Here is a 22,909-nt window from a genome sequence, read left to right as displayed (position 1 = left end):
AACCACGGGCAACAAATCTTGCCTTATCTTTCTCCACACTACCATCAACAGCTTGCTTTACCTTGTAAAGCCAACAAGAACTCACAATTGACTTGTTCTTCGGTCTTGGAACCACATCCCAAACACTGTTATGAACTATGGAGTCATACTCCTCCACCATAGCATCAACCCAAATCGGCTGCTGCACTGCTTCCTCAAAGGAAGATGGCTCGGTCTCAACACATTCCCCAACAAGGGCCATGTATCCAGTGTACCTCTCAGGTGACCTCCTTTGTCTGTGCTAAGAAGATTGCTCTCCCACATTCTCTCTCACGTCCAAAAACAATTTGTCAGCTTCTCTTGTGTGCTTCCATCCATCTCTGCAAGACTCTGCTTGAGTGGATGTCTCCACTCTTTGATCCTCTGCATGTGGCTGCTCCGCATCAGTCTGAGGCTCCTCCTCCTTAGGAACCAACAGTTTCTCCACAACCTGTAGTTGGAGCTTCCTCTCAAGGGAACTTGTATGGCCTTCTGCTCATCAAACTTGAGATCTCTGTGAACCACTGTCCTCCGACTGGTAGGAAAATACACCCAATAGTTGTGGGGTGTATCAATGTACCCCGAAAGTATCCCCAAATTTGTTGTCGGCTTAAGATTCTTCTGTGCATCCTTTCTCACATGGCAATATACTGATGAGCCAAATATCCTGAAGTGACCCACATCTGGTCTCTTACCGGAGAAAGCTTCCTTTGGTGTCTTCATCCCATGTATGCAATGTAGGTTTCTATTCTACAAATAGACTACTGTGTTGCATGCTTCAGCCCACAAATGAAGTGGTAGACCTTGGTCATGCAACATCGCCTGTGCTGCCCCTAAAATAGTTCTGTTCTTGGCCACCCCATTCTGCTATGGGTTATGAGGTGCCGTCAACTCTCATTTAATTCCTTCCGCTGCACAGAAGTCCTTAAACTCTTGAGAGACATATTATCCACTATCGTCTCTTCTCAAGGCTTTAATCTTCTTCCCTGATTCTTTCTCAACCAAAGATTTGAACTCAAAAAACTTTCAGAAGATTTGGTCCTTCTTCTGCATGAAATAAATCCAACATTTATGAAAATAATCATCAATGAAAATCACATAATACCTTTGCTTCACTGTGGATTCCATCAAGAATGGTCCACACACATCATTATGAACTCGCTCTAAGATTGCTTCTACTCGACTGTCTCAATCATGAAAGGAAGACTTGGCGTACTTTCCCAAGGTACAACCTTTGCATGTGTCAACTTGCTCAAGTTTACCTTTGGGAAGTTCGGTAGGTATCTACTGCATTATCTTCAAGGCCCCATGATGCAAATGGCCCAACAGCCTGTGCCACAACTCGCCAATGTCTTGGCTTTGCACCAATTCTACTTTCGAACTCGATGTTGCACAATCATCTACCTCTAGTTTATAGAGATTCTTCACTGGAATCCCGATCCTCTTGGTCTAACCTGTGGCTATGTGTCTTAGGAACAAATTTACTTACTGAAGACAACATCGTAGCCTTTTTCCTCCAACATCGCGATAGATACCAAGTTCTTTTTCAGTCCCGGCACATACTTCAGATTAGTCAAGGTGAGAGGAGCTCCATGCTCCCTCTGAAAGCAACCGTGCCCACTCCTAAAACATTGTACTTTCCATCATCACCCATCTCTATGCGCATCTTGAGGTCTTTCTCCTCTAAGGTACTGAATAAACTTTTATTGCCAGTCATGTGGAATGAGGCTCCACTGTCAAGATACTAAACACAGCCCACCATCGATGACACCATGCATGCGATGAGAGTAAAGTCCATTTCAAACTGAGAGGCTAATGCCTCACCTTACGATCCTTTCAAGGATCCCTTCGTGGACTTCTTCGATGGACAGTTAGTCACATAATGTCCCATCTCGTCACAATTAAAGCATGTCACTTTAGACTTGTCAACTTTCTTCCCTCCATGAGAATAATTCGGTTTGGAATGGGAAGCCTTCCCCTTCCCTTTCCTTGCCTTACTTGCTAAGGCCATATTTTCTTCATCATCATTCTTTGATGAAGAACCATCTCGTGTGATCCTCCTCATCTCCTCCTGCATCAGATCCGACCACAGTCGTTCCTAATCCGGCCGTTTCTCCCTTCCATTCATAGAGTCCTAGTAGCTATTCCAACTCTTTGGAAGGCTAAGGAGAGCGAGGCTCACCATATCATCATTGACAGTAGTTATTCTCGCACTACTAAGCTCATCTCTACAGGTGGTGAGCTTGTTCAGATATGTGGAAATAGTGTCACCCTTCTCCATATTGATTCTTTGAAGCTTGTCCTTGAGTGCCAATTTCCTCTCGTCACTACTATTTTGGTAGAGGCCCTTCAATGTCTTCTACATTGAAAATGGAGTATCCTTCCCATGGAGACTTGAGACAATATGGTCTCGAACTCCCTCTAGGATGATCTGTCTCACCTTCGCCACACACTTTTTCCATTCAACCAACTCTTGTGCATTAGTTGAAGCTAGCTTATGGATTTATTGATCAATGAATTCCTTTAAGCCTTTGTGTTGTAATACAACATCTATGCGATCTTTCCATGCTATGTAATTCGAGCTACCATCCAAGGCATACTCGAGTCTCAAGACATTGAACGCCATTGGTCAACCTTGAAGTTTGATAAGAATTCGATTTTGTACCTGCAACCCTGAACTTCAAACTTTGAATTCTCTCCTCAGTATATTGTTCACAACTCTGATAACCTTTGCTCCGATACCATGTAGAAATTTTGACTATAGATTAACCTGATAATGCAATATAACTAAAGCAAAATACTTTAATCTACTTCTACAATCAAACTTGTGGAAGCTTAATAGATTTGAGCAAGATCAAGCTGAACACATATAACTAGAAGAAGAATCAATGCACATGAAACACAGAAGAATACTTTGGGGAAAGCCTCAGCTAAAAACCCCGCTATCTGTATTATCATACAAGTGGAAATATATCAGGATTACACAAAGCCATAGCTCTCACAGCTAGCCAGCTCTTAGTACAATCCCTCACTGATGCTCACAGACAAATAGACTGCTCATGTGCCTTCTCCTCTACCCTCCAAGCTCCTATTTCCTTGTGCTGTTTCTCCTGGGTGATCCAGCTATTGCCAAGTGTAACACTGATCACTCACACTGATCTCACACCCTATAAAACTGTGCAAATATCAAGGAATGAATTCCTTCTGCATAGATGAGTTTTGTTTATAGGAAAACTCATGCAACTGATAGTACACTATCCCTGGCTTTAATCTCAACTGGGTCTTTCTCTGAATAGACATGCATGAGTTAGTGATGACATAATTTTTAGTTATTTGGAGTACACTAGTTGAATGCATGCATGCATTAACTGAATGAACTCACAATTAGTTCCTCAAATAGTTTGGAGCTAATTTAACTGGACTTAACTCAGTTAACTGAGCTAACTACTTACAACTCAAATATAACTCATCCTTATCTCCTTAATTAAGGGATAATTTCCTTAATTTAAGGGATAACTGTTGCATGACTTCACAAAGACTTCTAGCTTGAGTTTATCCAACTAATTAACTCAAGATGAATTAATTAATTATTTTTCAAGTAGATGGTGAGACTAAATTCAGATTTTAATTCTCAATTTTAATTCAAGGACAAATTAAAATTGGAATATTCTTGTTGCCACATTTCAACACCCCTTCTGCATCTGCTACGACCGCAAGCTGATTCTCCAACAACATCTTCCTCTACACGGAAGTGCCTTGATACAATTTCGTCAAGGTATCCCACATCTCATTTTCCTTATTCTTCTTAGCAATATGATGGACTACATGATCCTTGAACCCATCAATGATTATGCACTTTGCCTTGGCCATTGCATCCTCATACCTTTTGGTATTAGCTGGGTCGACTAGGATAGTCACGGTTCTCAAGGTGAAGGCCTTGATGCGATGTATATCCAGAACAAATAGGATCCTAACCTTCCAGATGACAAAGTTGGATGCTTCGTCCAACCTCTCCTAAACCCTTAGTCATTTCATTGCCATCTCTGCTCTTCTCTTCGACTCCCTTTGATTCTCTACTTCCCTCCTAGAAGTTCTCTTCTAGACTCCCTATGAGTCTCGATTTACCTCCTGGAAATCCTATCCTAGACTCCTTTTGAGACTCGATTTCCCTCCTAGAAATCCTTCTGCCAATAGTCGAATCGCTCCTCTCTGATCCCCTTTTCTCCTGCAACACTGATATGGATTTCTTGGCTATAAATCTACCTAGGCAACAACTCCCTCTACCTTGGTTCTGTCTCGTTAGGTACTGTTCTTCTCCAATATAAGCAACACCCCATCAACTTCACAATCCATAATTTGCCCACAACTCCTAGGCCTTAGCAGTTGAATAAACTGAGCCACTTAGTTCTGCACAATCTCGACAAGGTTGAATCGCTCCTCTCGCCAACTGCGTCACTCCTACCTGGCTGAGAAATATGATGTGGCTCTTCGTGAGCCTCTTTTGCCTCTCAATGCTTCTGCAATAGCCCTCTCTCTGGCCCAAATTGATGATGCATACCCTCTGCGTCACTCCTTCTGTGCTGCTTTTTACTTAGGAACAACCTCTGTCTCTCGGGACAACGGTTTTTGTTGCAAATTTTTTGATTTAGCTGGTGCCTTCGGCTCTCCTATGATCTACAACGCTCTGATACCATGTTGAAATTTCTAAGTCTAACCCGTTAGGAATTCTTCCTGTACTACCTGGTTTATTTCACCTACTTGTGTAATTTCTTAACAAGTTATTTAACCATATAAATACTGAAAATAAACACAAATGCAGTCTCAACCATCTATAGATCATCAAATGAAAGAATAGACAAACACACAAGGGACACCATTATTTTTTTCCAATCGTCCCCGGAAAAGCCCAACTTGGGAAAACTGGTATAACAGTTTTGAGGATTTTAATATTAAGAAAATTTCATGAGTACAACTAGGGTGTTGAACTGGTTCACCCAATAGAGAAATCAATATGGTAGTAATACCTCTCTTCGGAAGCAGATATTCAACATGTATGCTCCATAAAAATCTCTCCAATGCTTCTTTGAGGCTCTACGTTAGCCCTCCAAGCCTCTGCATCAGCCTGGAACCCTCTGCATCAACCTTGTGATGCTCTGTGTTGGCTCTCTGGCCCTCTGCGTGGCTTCTGCTGGCTCTGTGTAGCCTCCTCTACCTCAACACTAATCCTTTGGGACAATCTATGCCTCTCCTATATGCATTCATTTCCCCTACCTGCAACTCTGATCACTGGTTCGATTTCTCTAAGCAAACCCCGCTCCAGAAAATTGAACTGACTGATCAATCTTGGTGTATCTCCAACTGACCCTCAAGCCTCCTCTTACACTTTTTATGTTGAGTCTTCAACGACTGAGATTGAATATCTAATCAATGGCTAAGATTATATTTGGCTTGATCCATGTCATTTAGAACCTTCTCACCTAGTTTTATATTAATACCCATTAATATTTTTATTTTCCTAAGTTTAGACTTAAGAACCCATTAAAAATATTAATTATTTTAATATCTCTCTAACCATGTGGAATTTCCCTAAACCATTTATGGGTCTTGGAGATCTCATGTTCTTTAGCCTCTCCACCAATTTTAATGGCTAGAGCACATTCAATGCTACCCCAAATCAACAAAATATAGTGTTTGTAACTAAATCATAGTAATGATTAAATTATCTAGTATGTGTATTCATCTGAACCTATAAATTGTGTTTTGAGAACTTATAGATGGAAAATCTAGGGTTTACCTCAAACCCTAGTAAGAAACTCCTTATATGTTGATAATTAATTGAAAATCTAGGGTTTACATCCAACCCTAGTAGAAGAAATTCTTGTTGATAAAATTTAGGGTTTACTGAAAAAACTCTAGTAAATAGTCTATCATATGGTTTCTCAAGTTATCTAATCATGATTGAATTGTTGATATGACTTAGGATTTGTATCAAACCTGATCTAGATGGTTGAAGTAATTAAGAGTGTAATCTCTTGCTAATTACAAAAATTATAAATGCTTCCGCTACTATAAAGTTTTTGTTATGACCAATTCATGCTTCTACAAAATTGTTTTTTACTTGTTATGTAAGTGGCAGGTACATCTTATTGGTAAAGAAGCTAGTAAGATAATTTGACATGATCAAAATGAGATCAAGGAAGTTGCTGGAAGAAGCCTATATGACGTAAAGGTAAAATGAGGTATGTATGATTCTATTTTATAATGTCGTATGTTTGCAAGTAATATGGATCACTACTTCTATCTTTAGAAGCATGATCGAGAGAAAAATGATCTCCTCCTGTGAAAAGATGCAGAAAAGCATAATTCGCACTAGATGAAATCAACATAATATGTTCTCATATAAAGTATGAGGTGGTTGAATACGATTACAATAACTCTGATTAGTAACCCTTGAGAATGGAATGATTGAGGAAGGAAGAGATCGTGAACTATGCAACCATGATGAAGACAATCAACATCCAAAAGATCAAAAAGACTTGACTAGAAAATCTCCCAGAAATATATGAAGACTCTAATGGAAAATATGTAGACCCTTGACAATGGATATCTTTGGGAGATGTCTCAACATGAATGTAGGATGCTGATACATACATAAAGATGTCACGATAAAGAGCCACCTAGTAAGGTACGATTTGATGTAATGATATATTTGATTTCTTGAATAATATTTGGATAAGTTCATGCATGTCTACTTACAAGTACAACTAGCATTCATGTGATGAATGGAAGAAGCATGATGAGAAAGAAGTAGTCATATGACGAAGGTTCCTATAGGTTTTAACCCCGTACATAAATTACCTGCATACGAATTCTAAAACATAGAAAATAAACAATGCGAGAGCATAACACATAAAACACATATACACAGAGATTTCCCCTGGATCCCAAAACCGGGACTACTAGATTGATTTTTCATCATATTCCTTTCAATGTTACAATACATATTTATACATGCCGAAGCATCCAATACCATGGAAAAAAAACCATTGCGTCGAAAACCCTGGACTGAAAACCATAGGTAGGTTCACCCAACCTAATATAGGGTCCAATTTTTCTTTTCCCAGGGAACTGCCCCGGACCTCGTAGAGGGGGGCTACCCGCCCCCCTTAAACCCCCTAGACAGGGGGTGTGACCCCCCCACTGCATAATCGACGCAACAAAGGGGGCGCTCCACCCCTCCTCTAACCCCCCCGTTCACTACGTAGGTTAGTCGTGGAAAGAATATAACACAACTCAACATTCTCCCACTTGTTGTTTTCTTTCCACAGGGTGCCACAGGAGAGTTTAGTCATTTTTCCAGCCCTGAAACACCCATTGTTTCTCTACACCAGGAGAAATTCTCAGAGCTCACATATTTTGTCAATGCATCTGCAATATTCTTCAAAATGTGCACCTTTACTAGCAACACCTTTTTGTCTTCTATCATATCCCTCACAAAGTGATACTGAACATTAATGTGCTTCGTCTTTGAATGATAAGCAGGGTTCTTTGCCAAGAAAATTGCTATTTGGCTATCACAGTCTATCCTTATAGCTCCGTGTACTAACCCCATACTTGAACACAATCTTTGCAACCAAATTGCTTCCTTGCTTGCATGAGTGGCTACCATGTATTCTGCCTCTGTAGTTTATAGTGCCACTACAAATTGTTTCTTACTCATCCAACTGACTACGCCTCCAAATAGGTTAAACACATACCCACTTGTAGATCTTCTCTGATCCAAATCTCCAACCCAATCTGCATCAACAAAGCCATGAATATCAAAAACTCTGTCCAATCCTGGTCTTCCTTGGTAGCACAAACCATAATCACTAGTGCCACACAAATACCTGAAGACCCACTTCACTACTGTCCAATGCCCCTTCCCTGGTTTTGACATAAACCTGCTCACTACTCCCATTGCATGTGCAATGTCTGGTCTAGTACAGACCATTGCATACATCAGGCTACTGGCTGCACTTGCATATGGAACATGAGACATATCCTCTTCCTCTTCTTTTGTCTTGGGACACTGTTCAACAGATAACTTTACATCTACAGGAATAGGAACCTTCACCGGTTTACTATCCTGAATATTAAACCTCTGCAGTATTGTATCGACATACTTCCTCTAATTTAACCAGAGCTTCCTCTTTTCCCGATCTCTTTTAATTTCCATTCCAAAAATATGGTTTGCAGCACCAAGATCTTTCATGTCGAATTTGGAGGACAATTAGGTCTTCAAATCCTGGATAATTTCTTTGTCATTTCCAACCAGCAACATATCATCCAGATACAAGACTAGATAAATAAGATGGTCACCAATTAATTTAAAATACACACAGTGATCTGCTTTGCTTCTGGTGAAGCCAAGTCCCCGTATAAATGTATCAAATTTCTGATACCACATCCTTGGTGAATGTTTTAACCCATACAGAGACTTCTTTAACTTGCATACCAATTCTTTCTTACCCTTTACCGCAAAGCCTTCAGGTTGCTTTATGTAGATCTCCTCTTCCAAATCCCCATGAAGAAATGCTATCTTCACATCCATCTGTTCTACCTCAAAATCAAAAGCGGTAGCAACAGATAAAAGTAATCTAATAGAAGTTACCTTGGCAACAGGAGAAAAAATATCACCAAAATCAATTCCCGACACCTGGGAATAACCTTTTGCTACCAACCGAGATTTGTATTTCTTCACCTTTCCTTCTGCATTTGTCTTCTTCTTGAACACCCATTTGTTGCTAATGGGTTTCCTTCCAGCCGGTAACTCCACCAGATACCAAGCCTCATTTTTTTGCAAAGATGCCATTTCATCAACCATGGCTTCTTTCCAGAGTTTTCCATCCTCTGAATCTATTGCTTCCTTCACAGTTCTGGGATCATCATCAGTAATAGATAAAGCAAAATTTGAACAGAAAGCAGATAGACCATACCTTTCTGGATGCCTTCTTTTTCGAACTGATCTTCTTACACCCGGAGTTTGTGGCTCTTCATCTTCTGATTCCTCCTCTGCTGTAGAGTCTGATTCTTCCTCCTTTAGCTCAAACTCTATCTTCTCAGGTTCCTTTCGTTTGACTTCATGTTTAATAACATATTTCACCTCTCTGAACACCACATCTTGGTTGTACACAACCTTCCTTGTTGTTGGGTTCCAAAGCTTATAACCCTTTAAACCATCCTTATACGCAATAAATATGCACTTTTCAAATTTACTATCCAACTTGGTTCGTTTCTCCTTTGGAACATGTACATATGTATCACATCCAAATACCCTCAGATGTAAAAGAGAGGGTTTCTTACCAGTCCATGCCTCTTGTGGAGTCTTATCCTCCAACACTGATGAAGGTGATCTGTTGACCAGGTAACATGTTGTCTCCACCACCTCTACCTAGAATTCCTGTCCTAACCCGACACCATTGAGCATGCTTCTTGCCCTTTCCATCAACGTATTGTTCATTCTTTCTGCAACTCCATTTTGCTGAGGTGTATATGGAGTAGTCTTCTACTGTGCTATACCACACTCCTTACAGAATTCTTCAAATTCCTTACTGCAAAACTATCCACTGTTATCTGTCCTTAGCACCTTTATCTTCTTCTTTGTCTGGTTTTCCACCAGAGCCTTAAATTCTTTAAACCTGTCAAAGACTTCAGATTTCTTCTTAAGGAAATATATCCATGTATTCCTTGAGAAGTCATCTATAAATGATACATAGTACATAAAGTTACCCAGTGATGGAACCTTCACAGGTCCAACCACATCACTGTGCACAAGCTCTAATATCTGTTTTGCCCTCTTACCACCAGAGGGGCAACTCACCCGATTCTGCGTCCCATACACACAATTTTCACAGAAATCAAAGTCCAGAGAGCTATTACTCATACCCTCTACCACACCTTTATCATGAAGTATTCGAAGGCCCTTCTCTCCAATATGTCCAAGCCTTTGATGCCACAGCATGGTATTCTCTCTTGAGACCACTATATTTTCTACTCCACTTTCGGGAACCACAGAATTGTTGCACCCATCAACAATAGTGCTACCTTGCAGCTTGTACAGAGTTCCAGTCCGAACTCCCCACATCAATACTAGTGCTCCCCAAACCATCTTGTAGGTATCCTTCTTGAAAACTATTTTTACACCTGCATCATCCAACTTGCTTACAGAAATAAGATTTCTGGCCAATGTAGGAATATGCAGAACACCCAAAAATGTTCTAGTCCTTCAACCTTGCAACTTCAACTTTACTTCTCTACGACCAATGCTTCTAGCCTTCCTGTCATCCCCTAAGAAGACATCACCACCATCTTATTTCTCATACTCACAAAACCACTCTCTATGGGGAGTGAAGTGAAAGGATGCACCTGAGTCAATCAACCATGCCTCATGATCTACATGTGTACTTGAAGAAGCCAAGTACACATCCCCACCTTCATCTGAGGTGTTTTGTGCCTCTATAGAAGGAGCATCATCAGATCCCTTTCCTTTATCAGGAGTTTTAGATTTACAGTCCCTTTTGAAGTGCCTTTCCTTTTCACATTTCTAGCACACCACCTTTACAAGTTTTCCTAGAGATTTAGATCTCCCTCTAGATTTAGATCTCCCACTCGATGACTTATTTTTGTTTCTGTTCTGGGACCGTCCTCATACAGACAAGGCATTACCATTCTGGCTCTCCATATTTTTCTGTCTCATCTCCTCCGTCAGCAAGGATGAGACTATTTCATCAAAATGCAAGGAAGTTGCATTGCTAGCTATTGCAATAACCAGACTATCCCACGAATCTGGTAGAGAACACAACAAACTGATGCACTTATATTCATATGAAATTTTAATATCAACAGATGCTAACTGACTTACCACAATATTAAATGCGTTCAGATGCTCTGTCACCGAGTCTCCATCTTTCCTCCTCAGGTTATACAGCTTTTTCCGCAAGAACAGTTTATTCACCAGACTTAGATTGGTACAAAGTCCCTAACTTGTCCCACAAGCCTTCGCTGTATCTTCCCCTGATACATTCAGTAATATTGAATCCGAGACACACAATTGTATTATGCTCTTTGCCTTCCGATCCAACTTCTTCCATTCTTCATCGGACACTCCCGTTGGTTTAGTACCCGGATCCACCGCGATCCACTGATATTTATCTACCAACAGATCCTCCATATTGAGTTTCCACAAACCAAAACTCTGACCATTAAATTTCTCTATCTCTATCTTTCCACTGCTCGCCATATTCTTTCACCACCAGAGTCGACCTCGCAGATCTCCCACTAAATAGGGTCTACCACAGGCCCGAGCAAAACCCCTCAGCAACAAAGGCGTCCCCTTGAAGCCAAAACAACTCTGATACCAAACGTAGGTTTTAACCCCGTATAGGAATTACATGCATACAAATTCTAAAACACTGAAAATGAACAATGCAAGAGCATAACACAAAAGACACATATACACAGAGATCTTCCCCTGGATCCCAAAACTGGGACTTCTAGCTTGATTTTTCATTATATTCCTTTCAATGTTACAATACATATTTATACATGCTGAAGCATCCAATACCATGGACTGAAAACCATCACGTCCAAAACCATGGTCTGAAAACCATAGGTAGGTTTGCCCAACCTAATATAGGGTCCAATTTTTTTTTTCCTGGGGCACTGCCCTGGACCCTGTAGAGGGGGGGCCCCCCTCAAACCCCCCGGACAGGGGGGGTTGCCGCCCCCCCGTGACCCCCCCCCGCTGCGCAATCGGTGCAACGAAGGGGGGGCTCTGCCCCCCCTATAACCCCCTGGTTCACTACGTAGGTTAGTCGTGGAAAGAATATAACACAACCCAACAGTTCCAAATATGAAGAGGGCCAATTTCCATGAAGATGTAGGTTTTGACCTTGTACAGAAATTACTTGCATACAAATTCTAAGAATATAAAATAAATAATGCGAGAGTATAACACATAAATCACATATACACAGAGATTTTCCCTTGGATCCCAAAACCGGGACTACCAGCTTGATTTTTCATTATGTTCCTTTCAATGTTATAATACATATTTATACATGCCGAATTATCCAATACCATGGACAAAAAACCATCACATCCAAAACCATGGACCAAAAACCATCGCGTCCAAAACCATGTGCAAAAACCATGCACAAAACCATAGGTAGGTCCGCCCAACCTAATATATGGTCCAAAATTTTTTTGCCCGGGGCGCTGCCTCGGACCCTGTAGAGGGGGGCTACCCGCCCCCCTCAAACCCACTGTGACCCCTTCGCTGCGCAATCAACACAATGAAGGGGGGGCTCCACCCCCCCTCTAACCCACCAGTTAACTACGTGGGCTAGTCGTGGAAAGAATATAACACAACCCAACATTCTCCCACTTTTTTATTTTCTTTCCACAGGGGGGGCACATGAGAGCTTAGTCATGTATCTAGCCCTGCAATGCCCATTATTTCTCTACACCAAGAGAAATTCTCAGAGCTCACAGATTTTGTCAATGCATCTGCAATATTCTTCAAAGTGTCCACCTTTATTAGAAACACCTTTTTGTCTTCTATCATATCCCTCACAAAGTGATACTGAAAATCAATGTGCTTTGTCTTTGAACGGTAAGTAGGGTTCTTTGCCAAGAAAATTGCACTTTGGCTATCACAGTCTATCCTTATATCTCCCCGTACTAACCCCATACTTGAACACAACCTCTGCAGCCAAACTGCTTCCTTGCTTGCATGAGTGGCTGCCATGCATTCTGCCTCTATAGTTGATAGTGCCACTACAGATTGTTTCTTACTCATCCAACTGACTGCACCTCAAAATAGGATAAACACATACCCACTTCTAGATCTTCTCTAATCTAGATCTCCAGCCCAGTCTACATCAACAAAGCCATGAATATCCAACACTCTATCCAATCCTGGTCTTCCTTGGTAGCACAAACCATAACCACTAGTGCCACTCTGTTGATGCCTCGAAAATCGCTGCAACAACATAGGGGAAACCACCCGGTCCGAACCTTAGTACAACTCCTTTTCCGTTTGGAATAGTGGCTCCGACTGGGGATAATGGGACCAGTTTCCCAAAAATTATAGGTAAACGGGATGGATGAATGACTTATAGAATATGCTGGCGATAAGCAAACGACTAAAACTATCAAGAAAATATAATAACTATAATCTATCCAGGGGACTTATTGATTTCTAAAGCGTAGCGTTTGATGATCTGTGCTTTAAGACATGCATATAGATGACTCCATCTCTAAAACATAGATATTAAATCATTCAAGACAGCTGTGCATAAATAGTTACGCAAAGCGATAACAGCGAAATTACCATACTTTATCATTTATATCATTGTTTTTTTTCTAGTTTAAGACAAACCTAAGTACCCACGGGGGATTTGAACCGGTGACCAATCGCAAGGAGTGCCTTAACAGTGCACCCATTCACCGTCAATCCAAAGCCCCGTGGGCATCATTTATATCATTGTTACATGCATGATTAAAGGAAAATGCATATCGCAAAACATCCAATAGTGGAATGAGATAGAGATTTGCTGTTACAGCACATACATGTATTCAACAATAGCAAGAATAATTACACAACAATTCATATAAAAGGAATGAATACAGATACAGATAAAAGTACCATATAAGCTGCTTAACACTCCCATATATCAATCGCTATGTCGCAGTTCTTCCTTCGACTCAGAAAGCATCCCCAACAAAAGACAGTAGTGCGCAATTGCATAAAGAAACTTCCTTGTCAAATTAAGAACGATTGGTCGAGTTTCATGAAAGAATATAGGCTGAAGCACAGTAGTGCAAACTTCAGTCTTTAAGTCTATTACAAAATTTTACGACCCTTTCCAAAACAATGAAAGGGTCTATAAATACTAAGCTAATCTAAATATCTAATAAACAGAAATCCTACATAATTGGTATCAATAAATATTGATCCTATTTCCTGGAGCGATCTGGCAATCGGTGGCAATGATTCATCAGGTAGGCTCTTTGCCTTTAAACCTGAGCTGACTTGTCGCAAGCATTGGCTCTACTTCAGGCGGTTTGTTGAGGCGCGAACTGAGCTGAGCAGTGTATGTGGCATCTTGAATATTAGGAATTATACACCCAAGTGCATCAGTTAAACACTTGAGGGCAGACCTTTGTGTGTGTGGCTTGATCAGAAAGAGCCAATATGCATCGAAAGTCAAAGTGTTAACCCCAGCGATTAATCTCCCCTTCTCCTCTAAGTCAGGATAACTTGTTTTCTCAATCACATTTGCTGTTGTTATTCTTCCAGGTGTACACTGGGAGATCATGTTTGCCAGGTAGAGGGTGTTGTTGATTAGATCAATCATATTGCTGGCAGTTAATTTACATCTTGAAGCCGCCCTTTTTGCTTTCATCACTTGAGTGTGCCATTCTGTAAAGAGTATGTCCTTATATGTTTCTTGGATTCTAGGCAACTTCGCTGCTTTTCCCACATCAGAATCTTGCCAGTCAAGATATCCACTTATGATCTCATCGGCCTGGTCCAACTCATTCCTGGCCTTATCTACCTGCTGATTAATGGATGTAGTTAGCTCTCACAATGGTTCTGCCTCAGTGAGTTGATTACACAGGAGTCTAATCTGTGATATTAAAGCACTGTTTATTTGCGATGCCTCTGCTCTGAAATCCTCCACCTTTTGGGTGCCTTTTATGACTTCGAGCCGTGATGATAATTGAGCTATTTGCTCGTCCTTCGTTTTCAACATCCGCTCATTTGCTGTCCTCAACTGTGCCAATGCCTCCGATAACTCCTTTTGTTTCTGGATCGCGCTTTGGTCGATCCTCTGCCTTTCTTCCTACACTTGCTGGGTTAATTGATCATTCATTTGTTGTTGTACCAACAACTGCTCCTCTGCTTGCGCTGCCCTCTGTTTTGCCTCGGTCACTTCTGCCTGTAGTGAAAAAATTTCTTGATCTTTAGTCTTCAGTAGAAGACTCACCTCTGATGCCTTATCAATAGTCGCTGCAGAATAGGCACCTGCATACTGTGACAGCTTTGTTAGGTCATCGGAGGGGTCCAATTCCTCCTTCCATACTACATTACCCGTGACTGTTTTCTCTGGAAAGGTAGAAGGTTGATCAATCCTTCGTCTTTTCCTTGATCGCTTCACAACTGCTCTATGCCTTGGGCTGTAGAAAACATCCAAGGGAGGAATATCTTCCACTTGGAGAACGATTTGATCGGAAGGGTCTTTAGGAATTACCTCAACATCCTGGGAAATGGGTGGGCTGCTGGTTCCACTTAGAACCTGAGGAGAAGTGATGTCCTGCGTATCATTTGTCTTGGAAGTGTCCCCATCTTTTGAACATTCCAATCCACTGATGATGGAATGAAATTCCTGCCATTCTTGAAATAGTTTGGGGTCTATGGTAGTGTCCACATTGACATCGGTGGTTTGTTTCTGCTGCTCTTTTTCCTGCTCTTTTCTCTGCTGCTCTTCTTGCTCTCTCCTCTGTTTTTCTTCTTGTTCCCTTTTCTGCCTATCTGCCAGTTCTTTTTCCTGTTTCTCTTCTTGTTCCCTCTTCTGCTGTTCCTCTACCTCTTTCTTCTTTTTCTCTTCTTGTTCCATTTGCGCTCTCTGTTGTTTTTCTGCTTGTTCTTTCCTTTGCCTTTCCACTTGTTCTTTTCTCTGCCTTTCTGCCTGTTGCTTCTTCTGATTTTCCTCCTGTTGCTTCTTCTGATCTTTTGTTATAACAGGAGGCTGGCTTGACTGTTGCCGACCAGGCTCGCTTGAAGACGTCGCTGGGGTTATTGCCAGTAAATCTAGAGGCAGAGTTTGCAACCTATGCTCCCTAAGTTTATTGAACTCAGTTACCCCTTCATCATTATATTTCAATCGAGCAAGTTCTCTAGCTTGACCTATTGTTTCGTTTGAAACAAATAGGTCGTCAAACCAATCTTCTTGATGGTCACATTTTGTTAATTTGGCCTGTTCTAATGCAGTATAGGCGTTTTTGTTTGGATCATATAGCCTATTCGGGATAGTGGCCAGGGTTAAGGACTGAATCTTTGTGGCTTCCTTTTCTGCGTGTTTGAGATCATGCAGAGTATAGACACCAATTCTCAAGGGAAAAGAGGGCCATCCCCTCTTCTTTTCTTTCTTGAGAGTCTGTGTAGTACTCTCTGCCATAATTTGATAGGAGATTTCTCTTGCTAGCAGTTTATCTGGAATATACAAAGGGAGAACATGCGGATTGGCTTGGCTGCCGAAAACCCTAATGTAGGTAAATCTTTCTTCTCCAAACCAACTCGCTACCGCCGGTAAATCAAAGGAAGCTAGATAGGAGATTCTGGGAATGGGCTTATCAAAAATAGAATAATGAATGGGAACCATAAAGCCATTGCAGATTTGGTACAAATGGTGTTTGTAAGTAGATTTCCACAATTTCTGGTGGTATATATGAATGGGTGAGGGGTCTTGGGGAGTCCACCTCCAACCGAGGACGGGAAACTCAGAATTGAAACATAACGTATCTAAAATATATGCACTGTAATAAAACGGGGGAATTTTTCTTCAGTAACAACAGAACCTTTTCTAAAATCACGAACAGCTACGGCTAACTTATCAGAGAGAATAGTAGCCCAATCCATAATTATGCTGTTTACTGCTGCTTCCATTAGAGGAACCATCTCTATGGTAAAATTAGCAGAGTCATGTAATCCCCATAGCCTACACATCATTATCCCCGCATAGCAATAGGGAGAAGCCAAAGAATCGACTGAGTACTTACCGGAGGACTCGTGCTTGTGTTTGGCTGGATTCTGCCTCCAATCCCGGATGGGTTCGGATTCCACTTCATTATCACTTGCAAATTTCTCCAGGAACGTCTTGTTATACACTTTCTCTGGCTTAGGCAAATGATACATTTGCCTTAGATGCTCTGGCTTGAACGATCCAAAAATCCTCCCATCTCTGGTGCTAAAAGTTCTGTCGAGGATTGGAATTTCCTCAATTGCCCATCGCACGACGTCTGTGTAGGGGAGAATCTGTTCTCTGGCCGCTATCCTGTGAAGGAAAGAATCGGCTAAATCTTTGAGAGTGCAATCAGACTTGCGAGTAGGATCCGCAGTAGCTTCTGTCATTGCCTTTTCTGGTTGTTCAGCTTCAATCAAATTATACGTGCCTTGCCATGTAGCTCTGGTAAGACTCGTGCATGTAGTATCTGATATTAAGCCCTTCTTTTTATCTGTGGCAGCTTGTCCTGCAACTGATGTAGCAGCGGAACCCGCGGTCTTCTTAGATTTCTTTCCCATCATGCTCAGGCTTCTGTTAGAAGATGAATTCTTCACAAAGGCAAGAAAAACCGTAACATAGAAATATAATAATGAGGACTTATGGTGGGAGAGATATATCAATCGAAGCGTGCTGAGAGATTAACTCTCAAAAATGGCTGCGGATCCAATCAATGAGAAGATATTACAGATATATTAAATGGCCGTTTAAGGCCTGCTACTCCTTAAATGCTTATTACACCATTATCCGGTTGAATGACTCCCTTAAGCGTGCAATGGATATTTTGGCGGTTGAGCGCAGGTGATCGTTAATCGAAGGGGCAAAACTTTAAATATGAATACATCACCTTATCCCTCCATTTAACGGCTTTTTCAAAATCCGCGCTCTATCGATCGGATATCAATATTACTTTAGATCTTCAAGCTATGCCTTTTGAAATTCCGATCGCCGATAGCGATATCGCATCGCTTTAGGAGAATGGGCATTATATAATCATAAGCATAGGATCCTCCCGAACGCCGATTGCGACGTTGCATCGGATTAGCGCGAAGAAATATAACAAGGTGCATTTAGAGTGAATTGCCGATTCCCCGATCACCGATATCGCATCGCATCGGGGGTAAGACCTGGGCGCCTTATTAATGTGCATGGGATGTTGCCGACTGCCGATTGCGCAAATTCATCGGATCGGAGTAAATGACTTAATCTGCCTTGACCGCATATGGAGTATCGCCGATAGCCGATCGCCGATATCGCGTCGCGTCGGAGCTTATGTTATGTGCGTTTTTAAGATGTGTATGAAGTGTTGCCGATCGCCGATTGCGATATCACATCGGGGGTAATCAATGTGCCGCTTATTTACATTTCTTATGTCATTGCGATATGCGATCTTGCGATCGCTTTATCGCAATGACAAAGATTTGCCTTATTTCTTTAAAAGGTTTTTTCAAAAAGGGTTTTATGAAATGAATTCATTTGATTATCGGACCTTTTTTGAACAATAAAAGAATTGATACCAATTAAACTTTGAAGGGACCCATTTCATACGTTAATATTTATAAGTAAAGATGATATGAAATGGGGGGTTGTTGTAGAGCACAACAATTGGCGATTCGCTGGAAGAACCAGTTATCTCTTTCAAAAATAGAAACATTTAAAATTTTTCAACAATAGAGTTTCAATCAATGGGGAAATTTCTAATATAACTAGATTTCTATATATTCTGAGAAAAATGAAACTATTTTGTTGACTTCCTCTTTTTTAAGAAAATAAAAACATTCTAAGCTTTAAAATAGGCCTTTATTGGTTTATAATGATAAAATAGAATACCTTTCCAAATCAGCCTTTATAGTAAACTCATCTGTCATAGGTAGAGCCTCTGCTGCCAGCAAACATCTATAGTTTCGACAGGGATACCTTTCAACCATGTGATTGTCCATTGTCCCATCCAATTAAGAGTGTGATTAACAGAATGAATTCAAAATATTTTTTCATATTTTGTACTTCATTTCCTTTTTCTTCTTTGTCATTGATAAGATAAAAAGCCATTGTCTTGGTTTGGTGGCCAGCTGTTGACAATGCTACTCACTGATAGTAGTCTAACTGAACAAGCCGGCTCGTGATGAGACCCCTTGTCTTGTAATTTCAAGCCATTACCCTGTTTTAGTTTGCAGTATTGGTAATGTCAGATAAACTATTTCTCTATGAACATGGTAAGCAGGCTTGTAATAAGACCTCTTATCTTAAATATCTTATATTTTAGAATTACAGTCTGAGTAATCATAAACTTTAATGAATGGGATGAACAAATTTCTCCTTAAGAATAAATGGATGACAGGGTAAGAGTTGAAGATGCTAAAATTGGATTGATTTCTATCTTAGTATGGATAACCTTTAGAGACCAATTTAAAAACAGAAAATGATTTACAATATTTCTATGCTTTGGGAGGAGTTGACAAAACTTGAATTGTGATTTCAGAATACAAAGATATCTAATTTCCTAGAAATTATCCTTTTTGGTTAAAAGTTCTATCATTTTAAAAGCAAATGTTCATACTCGTTCTGTGGGACAACTTTTCAAACACAGCAAAAGGTCAATGGGAGACATCTCACAACCTTATTTCCTAAAAATCCTACAAACTATAAAATCCTACTGAAATGAAAGGAGAAGGGGTTACCTCCTCAGTTAAAGAATTTCTTCAAGACAAGGCCATTAACAGGGAGAGAATCTCTCAAACCTGATAAATCTTGCAATATAAAGGTTGAATGGCCTATCTTCTCACAGATCTGAAATGGTCCAAGCCACAATTTCTGGAACTTGGAGTGTTTACCCTTGTCTTCATGGGCTTTGTCCCATTTCAGAACTAAATCACCGACTTGGAATTGTTTTGAACCGGATGAGACTGAATCAAAAGCTGCTTTGATGACTTGTTGATGTTTGGCATGGATAACCTTGGCTTTTTCTCTTTCCTCTTCTAATTTTAGAATCTGGTCATGTCTAAACTGAATAGAAGAGGAAGGAGTTTCCTCAATAAACTGCACTAGGGCTAAAGAAGGAAGAACAAGATTTGTGGGTAAGATTTCTTCTTTTCCATAGACAAGATTAAATGGAGAAGTTCCAATAGAAGCTTTCTGTGTTATCCTATCAGCCCATATTGCAAACACTAAGGATTTATGCCAATTTCTCTGATTTTGTTCGATAGTTCGCTTAATGATTTTAATCAGATTCTTATTAGTAGATTCTGCTAAACCATTTCCTTAGGGATAGTAATTAGCAGAATATTTTAACTTAAATCCTCTTTTAATAGCGAAATCAAACATAGCATTGCCTGAAAAGTAAGATGCATTATCAAAAACAAGAGCGTTTGGGACACCAAACCTGGTAATAATGAATTGGTCTATGAATTCAATGATTGCTTCAGAATTTGCTGTCTTTAAAGGGATTGCCTCAACCCACTTTGTAAAGTAATCGGTAGCAGTAAGGATATACTTATGCTGTTTGGAAGATGCTGGAGTAATCTCCCCAATGATATCCAATCCCCATTGCTCAAATGGTTGCTCAATGTTGATTGGTTGCAGAGGGAAAGCTGATTTACGTTGTCTTCCGCTAGCAGTTTGACAATTTAGACATTTTCTTACGTACTCGTGAGCATCTTTAAACAAAGTAGGCCAATAGTAACCAGCATGAATAATTTTGTGAGCTGTTGTGTCAGCTCCGAAATGTCCTCCTGCTGGTCCGTCATGTAACTCCTGCAAAACCTTTTGAGCTTCAGGTTTCTCAAGGCATCTTAACAAGATAGAATCATAATTCTGCCTAAAAAGCACGTCATCAATGATTGTAAAATTCTTCGCTTTTAACCTAATGGCCCTTTTGTTTTTGTAAGACAAATTCGGAGGTGCATAACCATTCTTTAAATAAAATATTAAATCTGCATATTGAGATCCAGAATCAGTAACACTTATCTGATTAATTTCTTGAGTTTGATCTGTATCGCTTGACTCTGGAATGTTGGATGCTCCTGCCAATATCCTGCAAAAACCTTGGCCCCTAACAATCTTTGCTGGCTTAATTTCTAAGTCATACTCTTGAAGCACTGTGACCCAATTTGCCCTTTTTTCACCCAGCTCTTTTTGGATTAATAGTTGCCTAACTGTCGGGAAAGGAACTATCACTTTTGTATGGGTTTTTAAAAGGAAGGGTCTATAATGTTTGACCGCTTTAAATACAGCAAAGGCTTGTTTTTCTACATCGGAGTAATTTAATTTGGCACCCTGAAGATTTGAGCTGAAGAATGATATGGGTGCTTCCAAATTGTGAGCATTTGGCTGCGTGAGAACTGCAGCATAAGACACATCGGATGCAATGGTATACAATGTAAAATGATTAGAAAAATTTGGAGTATTCAAGGCTGGGGCATTGATTATTGATTGCTTGATTACATCAAAAGCTTGCTTTTCTTCTGATCCCCACTTGAAGACTGAATTCTTCTTGATCATTGTCTGAAGTGGTAATATAATTTGAGAAAAATCTGGAACAAATCGTTTAACAAAATTGATCTGGCCTAAAAATGACTGCATCGACTTTTTATTGTGTGGGAAAGGGATTTCAGAAATTTCCTTGATCCGATCAGGATCGATATAAATGCCATCTTTGGACACAATAAAGCCTAAGAGTTTTCCTTGATCAAGAGCAAAGAAAGACTTTTTTGGGTTCAGAGAAATACCATATCTTTTGCATCGCTGAAAGATTTGATTTAAGTCATGCAAATGATTATACCTCTTCTTAGAAAATACAGTAATATCGTCTAGATAGACGACTACTGTTCGATTAATCAACCCTCTAAAGGCTATATCCATAGCTCTCTGGAATGTTGCTCCTGCATTTATAAGTCCGAAAGGCATTTTCTGATATGCATATGTTCCCCATTTTGTTCTGAATGTGGTTTTAAGTTGGTCATCAGGATGAACCAGAACTTGGTTATATCCTGAGAATCCATCAAGAAAGGACATCAATTCAGAGCCTGCTACTGATTGGAGTATTTGCTCCATAGTAGGTAATGGGAAGTTATCTTTCAAGCTCGCTTTGTTCAGGTTCCTGAAATCAATACAAATTCGAATGTCGCCATTTTTCTTTCTGACTGGCACCATATTAGAGACCCAGTTTGAGTGTCGGACAGGAAAAATAATCTTGGCTTTCAAGAGCTTGTTAAGTTCCGACTTTATCTGGCTCTCTAAATTTGGATGTATTTTTCTTAACTTCTGCTGAATCGGTTTCTGATCAGGAAGCATAGGAATGGTATGCTGGATAATAGATGTATCATATGTCTTCAAATCATCATACTTCCACGCAAAGACCTGTTTGTTTTTTCTTAACAGTTTGATGAATGCCTCCTTCTCTTCCAAGGAAAGTCCTAATCCTAAATTGATGTTTTGAGGAGCATGGTCAGTACCTAGATTTATCAATTCAAACCTAAGGGTAGAACTTTGAAGCTTTGCATTAATTACAGGTTTAAACCTGTCTTTGATATCATAAAGATCTTCGAGCTTTACCACTGGTTTAGGAATTGAATTTTCCTGAGGTGTTTCTTTCATCTGTAGATCATGGTCATTTTCCTCAATAATTTGATTGTCATAGGACTTTTCAGAAGTTAGAAATTGCAAAATATCTTCATCATGGTTAAATACTCTCCAATTAGTGACATTGTCAGGAATTGAAGGCCTAAAAAGTAATTCTACGGAAAATCTATCAAGGCTGTAGTCTTCAGAAGGTAGAAGCTTGGAAGCTACATTGGCTAGTAGGTCGGCTGCCGAGTTTTGCGACCTAGGAATGGAGGAAATGTTAAATGCTGAAAAGTGTGAGGTAAGATCCTGTACTAGCGATTGATAATGCTTGAGGTGATTTGAAAGACAATGAATTGCATTCCTCACCTGTTTAACAATAATTTCCGAATCGTCGAATACTTTTAGATATTGCACTTTAAGGCCGATTGCTTTATATAATCCCTGGACTAAAGCTTCATATTTGGCTGTGTTGTTAGTGCAGTCAAATTCTAACCTGCAAG

Source organism: Pinus tabuliformis, chromosome 5_2, assembly GCF_031772625.1.
Source record: "Pinus tabuliformis cultivar Carrire ecotype Pingquan chromosome 5_2, CPIR1, whole genome shotgun sequence".
Classification (NCBI taxonomy): domain Eukaryota; kingdom Viridiplantae; phylum Streptophyta; class Pinopsida; order Pinales; family Pinaceae; genus Pinus; species Pinus tabuliformis.
This window is presented reverse-complemented; position numbering follows the sequence as displayed.